Raw genomic sequence first — 6,825 nt, 5'->3', positions numbered from 1 at the left:
GCATATAATGCAGGCTGAAATTCTCAATATCACTATTGGACAACTCCTCGAGATCGAGCCCATGCCTGTGCTTACAGAGGAGGAAATAAAACGGAAATATGTTCGGGGCGAACCTTTGGTCAAGCCAGACGAGGTCAAGAAGCTCCCAAGGAGAATGTATGAATTGCATCAATGGTACATGGACATTACCAAGAGTTCCAATCGAGAGTCCCTCATGGTGGAAGTCAAGAAGGATCATTACTACCATCAGAAAGTTGTGGTCGTTGAGTATAATGAACTGTTTCAGTTATACAATCAAGACGCACTCGACAAATCCATCGTCAGTTGCTATTGTCTGTAAGTGATTTCTTTCTGTAATTTAAGTCTCAAGCTAGCTGTAGTGATCCTTTTGATCAATCATTACCTATAATTATCCTCGCTATATTCTTTTCTATGGTATTATGCAAGATGAAGATGTATGAAATGAAAAAAGGTGGACGCTATGGTATTGGGTTCATTGACCCAAACACCGTTAATGAATACACATGGAAAATAGATGCATATCATGCAAAGCATGTAGAGGACAGCATGCTAGAGTTCTTGAAGCGCCTCAAATACAATGAAGATATACTACTTCCTTACAACTCCAGTGAGTCACACTGTCTTGTACTACAAATTCTCTGTTTTTGCCTACTAGCTAGCTACATGTTGTTGCTTACATATGCCCGCTTAATTAAGACATGCAAACGTGTGGGCATGCAGATTTCGCTGGATCTTGTGTATCATTAAAGTTGATGCCGGAACAGTTGAAATACTGGACTCACTACTCAAAAAAAAATACTGACTATAACAATTTGTTTGGGATAGTCAATAGGTAATTTCAATCATTATTAAACTATATATCTCGGCCTATTTAGTTCGTCATTTCATGATATGAACTATTTAATAACCCCTTTATTCATTTTCTTTGTCGGCAGGCAGGGCTTGAGCAAGGTTCATCAGCGTCACTCCAGGCGAATGGAAAGAAAACTAAAATGGTTTCAACCCAAGGTAAGTAATTAAGTAGTACTAGCTAGCTAGCTGCCATCTCTTTAATTATCATGCTTGATTAATTATTATCTGATCAAATTCCATTCTCGTAAAGGCCCTTCAGCAGGCGCAGGGGACAGATCTATGTGCATACTGCGTTTGCAAGAACATTCGCATGATGGCGTCCGAAAGGAGCAGATCTCAAAGACAGGAATGGGTACGTTTGTCAGAACACTATTCACAATTTTTACACCATTATCGATATCTAGTCACACAACTAATACACATGCATATTGATCTCCTTCTTAACAGTTCACAGAGGTGCGGGACAAGCTCCTAGAAACGGAGCGCGTACAAGCATTTCAAGAGGAAATAGCGGGATTTTTGCTCGACCAGGTCATAGATCCGAAGGGAGAATACTATTACCCGCTACCGCCCCCATGAACCACTTCCAATTGTCATCGTTCTCCGAAGGCACCAATTAGGCTAATGCCACTGGCTCCAAACGCAACATTGTAGGAGAAATTGTATATAGCTAGCTAATTGTATATATATATATACATGTGTGTATGTCTGAATTAATTAATATGGTGGTTTGTGAGACATTTGATGATATATATATATGATCGGTTCTACTAGAAATTCTATTTATATATATATATGCATAACGTGTACAATGTGTAGTATCATAAAATACCAGCAAACGAAAAAGAATTAAATGGAAAACACAAAATTAAATGAAAAAGAAATCATAAACCCAAACCCCCCCCCCCAACATTTTAATACCGGTTGGTGTCACCAACCGGTACTAAAGGGCTCCCTGCCCCCGGAGCTGGCTCGTGCCACGTGGTTGGCCTTTAGCACCGGTTCATGATGAACCGGTACTAAAGGGGGGCCTTTAGTGACCACACTTTAGTGCCGGTTACAGAACCGGCACTAAAGGGCTTTACAAACCGGTGCTATTGCCCGGTTCTGCACTAGTGTTATAAGATGATCTCTCACTAAATTTCAAGGTACAAGTGTTCTCCCAGAGTATGCACCGTTGCTACGGTTCATCATGCCGAGACACCACGTGATGATCAGGTGTGATAAGCTCTACGTTCACATACAACGGGTGCAAGCCAGTTTTTCACACGCAGAATACTCGGGTTAAACTTGACGAGCCTAGCATATGCAGATATGGCCTCGGAACACAAAGACCGAAAGGTCGAACGTGAATCATATAGTAGATATGATCAACATAGTGATGTTCACCATTGAAAACTACTCCATCTCACGTGATGATCGGACATGGTTTAGTTGATTTGGATCACGTGATCACTTAGATGATTAGAAGGATGTCTATCTGAGTAGGAGTTCTTAAGTAATATGATTAATTGAACTTTAATTTATCATGAACTTAGTACCTGGTAGTATTTTGCATGTCTATGTTGTTGTAGATCAATGGCCCGTGCTACCGTTCCTTTGAATTTTAATGCGTTCCTAGAGAAAGCTAAGTTGAAAGATGATGGTAGCAACTACACGGACTGGGTCCGTAACTTGAGGATTATCCTCATTGCTGCACAGAAGAATTACGTCCTGGAAGCACTGCTAGGTGCAAGACCCGCTGCAGGAGCAACGCGGACGTTATGAACGCCTCGCAGAGCAAAGCTGATGACTACTCGATAGTTCAGTGTGCCATGCTTTACGACTTAGAACCGGGACTTCAACGATGTTTTGAACGTCATGGAGCATATGAGATGTTCCAGGAGTTTTTTTTTTGAATATGTACTGCAAGGCAACAGCCTCACAGCTCTTTATTGAAAACAACAAAGAACAAAGTCCTATTACAAGTACATACAAGAAGAGAAGAGAGGAAGACAGAAGTACTTACAAAGTTACAACCCAATCAGGGCAAAGAAAAACACTACCTAAGGTAGGCTAGAGATCCAAGTTAGAAGGCTATCCTTGTATTTACATTTTATCCTATGAGAAAGAAGGGTTATGTCATGGATGAAGTTATGCCTCCATGCTCTGAAAGAAGGTGTCTCATTCCTGAAAACCTTGCCATTCCTCAAGATCCAAATGTTCCAAGCTGCTGTAAAGACCACTTCAGTGAAGAAAGAATGCCCAAAATCCTTCCTAGCCTTTACTGCCATGTTGTAAGTTGTCATCCCAGGCTGTGGGTCCCAGATAATCTGCAGGTAATTCCAAACTCTAATGCTAAAATTACAAGAGAAGAACAGATGTGCACGATCTTCATGGATCAGATATGGACATAGGACACAAGTATGATCTTCCACATGCCAATGCCTTCTGAATAACATGTCTCTGGTGTTTAAACAATCTCTCAGCAGTAACCAACCAAACATTTTGATTTTCAATGTACATGAAGATTTCCAAATCCATTGGAAGATTGGATCAACAACAATATGCTGATGCTCATACACATAGAAGGATTTGGGTCTGAAACAACCCTTATGAAAAGGCCAAATCCATGCGTCATGAGTTGCAGAGCAAGAATAATCATGAGTCAGCTGTTGAAGACATTCCAGCTCAGCAAAGGCCTGTGTAGAGATTGGCAAATGCAAATTTGACAAAAACTCTTGGGAAAGCACATCAGACACTGAAAGTTGCTCATCAATAACAAAGGAGAAGAGCCGGGGAAATTTGTCCCTGAGACAGGAACCCTTAAGCTCAGCCATCCATCTGTCAGACCAAAAGAGAATGGACCTGCCATCGCCCAACGCTGGAATAGCCATCTGACAATATTTGTCAACCAATTTAAACACATCACGCCACCAGAAAGATCCACAGAGCGTGGTAGTATGAGGGACAGAGTTGGCATAGTAGGCATTCCAAATAAGGCCAACCCAGGGGATGTCATGATGATTATAAAATTTGTGCAAGAACTTCATAAGCAAGGCCTCATTCTGCACCCTGAGATTAAGCACACCAAGACCCCCTTTGTTTTTTGGTAAGCATACCAAGTCCCAGGCGGCCAGAGATTGTCTCGGAGTATCAGAGTTTCCTCTCCATAGACATTGTCTCTGAATCCTTTCAATTTGCTTCAAAATTCCAGTTGGAATGACCAGTGTGCACAGGAAGTATATAGGCATTGATGTCAGGACAGAGTGGAGCAACTGCAACCTGCTAATTTAGGAAACATGAAGTGGCAGACAATCTTCTTTCAATCCTATGCACTAGGGGCATGAGGTCTTGGATTGAGGGCCTTGTAGTCCCCATGGGTAAACCCAAGTAAGTAAAAGGCATGGTTCCTATGGTACAGCCAAGAATTGAGGCCAACCTATTAGCTTCATCAGATGACAAGTTCATAGGCACCATAAGGGATTTTGTAAAATTTACAGATAATCCTGTTGCCGCAGCAAAGACATCAAGCATGTCTTTAAGAGCAAGCAGTTGGTGATCAATAGCAGGCAACACAATTAGTGTATCATCAGCATACTGAACAATGGGGTAATCCTGACTGTTGGAAGGGATTGGCAAAGTCAGAATTCCTTTACTGCACATGCCGTTGACAATAGACTGAAGCAGGTCAGCGGCAAGGACAAAAAGAAGAGGTGACATTGGGTCTCCTTGCCTGACTCCTCTCTTACATTTAAAATGGTTACCAGGAACCCCATTAAGAAGCACAGAAGAAGAGCCAGAAGACAAAATAATTTGCATCCAGGAGATCCATTTTTCATTGAAACCCTTGTATCTTAAGATTCTAAGAATGGCATCATGCTCAATAGTGTCAAAGGCTTTAGTAAAATCCAATTTCAGCAGCACTATTGGTCTCTTTGAAGCATTACACTGGTGAATATACTCAAAGCACCAAGCTAGACAATCCTGAATAGACCTGGATTTAATAAACCCATATTGGTTTTTATGAATACAGGAAAGGATGACCTTCTGCAACCTGTTTGCCAAAAGTTTAGTGAGGAATTTTAAACAGGTATTTGTCAAAGATATTGGCCTGTAATCATTCAAACCCTCAGGTGAAAGCTTTTTTGGGATCAAGGTTATGAGAGAACTGTTGATACACTCCAAATCAAGGTGCCCCTCAAACAACTCTTTGACCAGTTGATGAAAATCATCTTTAATTATGTGCCAACACTTCTTAAGAAAAAGCCCAGTGAAACCATCTGGCCCAGGTGCTCTGTCAGGAGGCATTTCCTTAATAACACAATCAATTTCCTGCTCAGAAAAGGGCTTGGTCAAGTCATCTAGTCCCTGAACCTTCTTAATAATATTTGGCATATCAAAACCCATTTGTGTTTTATTTGTGCAACCCATCCTCTTCTTGAACTCCTGCAAAAATAATCCAGCAATTGATGCATGATCAGAGGTCACTTGCCCATCATCAGAAGTTATACTAGAAATAGAGTTATTCCTGTATCTCTCTGTGGCCATGGCATGGAAAAATTTGGTGTTTTCCTCTCCCACTTTAATGTTTCTAATAGTACATCTCTGCTTCCAGTAGATAAATTGCAACCTTAGAGTTTCCTCCAAGTGTAACTTTACTATTTTCCTGAAATTTTCCTCAGGCCCAGACAAAGGCCTTAACTCCTCAAGACCATCCAGACAAAGAATTACTTTATTGCAGTTGGAAATTAAAGCCTTGACAGTAGAAAGGCTAATGTGCCAGTATTTGAGTGCCTGCCTGAGAGCTTTGAACTTGGCGGATATTATAGCAGCAGAAGATCTCTTATGAACTGGTCTATTCCAAGATTCACTGACACAATCAAGAAAACCAGGCAAATTAGTCCAGTAATTTTCAAATCTAAACACTTTGGCCTTGGGAATAGTGGTTTTGATTTGCACTACACAAGGCACATGATCTGAAGTGGTTCTAGCCAGAGGAAGGACCATAGTGTTAGGAAAAGAACATGTCCATGAAGGGGTTGTAAAAAACCAATCAATCTGTTCAAGCAAAGGAGCAGTTTGCATATTTGTCCAAGTGTACCTTCTGCCCTTGATAGGTAATTCAATTAAGCCCAGATGACCAATAACCTCATTAAAGATGAACATGTCATTAATATCACCACCTGGTTTATTCCTATTATCCATTGATCGCATGAAATTGAAAGCACCCAGTAACAGCCAGTTAGCATCATCAGGGATAGTTATATCATGCAACCAATTAATAAAATTATCTCTAGCTGGATTTTGACATGGTCCATAGACTGAAACTAGAGTCCAGGTTTGGGAGTTATGAACAGACATGAACTCCACCATAATACCAAAACTATTGGACTCAATTCGTTTCCCAGCAAACAAAGCAGTATTCCATACGACTAACAATCCACCCGAGGCTCCAGACGAAGGCACATGGATAAACTGATCAAAACGTCGTGGACAACACTTACGGATGAAACGCTGATCAATGACCTCACATTTTGTTTCTTGGAGGCAAACAATGGAACAAGCACTCTCATCGATTTTCTGACGAACTGCACGTTTTCTGTCATCTGAATTCAGACCTCGCACATTCCAACAGAGAACTTTCCAATCTCTAACATCATTGTGATTCATTACAGACCATATTTAAGTAACAGCAAAAGACTGTCACATAATGACAGTACCAGTTTAGCCAAGGGATAGCATAAAAGTTCAAACAAAGCCTAAAAGATAAGTGCAGATAAATGGTTTTCACAAGGGTTAACCATAAACCCCACCAAATGAAATGATCAGCTATCATTGGAGCTACGAGGAGCAGAAGACTTGCAAGAAGAAGCCTCAAGCTTCTCCTTAGTGAGCTTCTCCGGCCCAATGCCGAGGCGAAGGCCAACCTGCTGCAGCACATTGATTGGCGTGGGCGGCGGCACAGTCGGT

The sequence above is a fragment of the Triticum urartu genome, chromosome 5A, assembly GCF_056163025.1.
Source record: "Triticum urartu cultivar PI428250 chromosome 5A, HENAU_Tu73, whole genome shotgun sequence".
NCBI lineage: Eukaryota > Viridiplantae > Streptophyta > Magnoliopsida > Poales > Poaceae > Triticum > Triticum urartu.
This window is presented reverse-complemented; position numbering follows the sequence as displayed.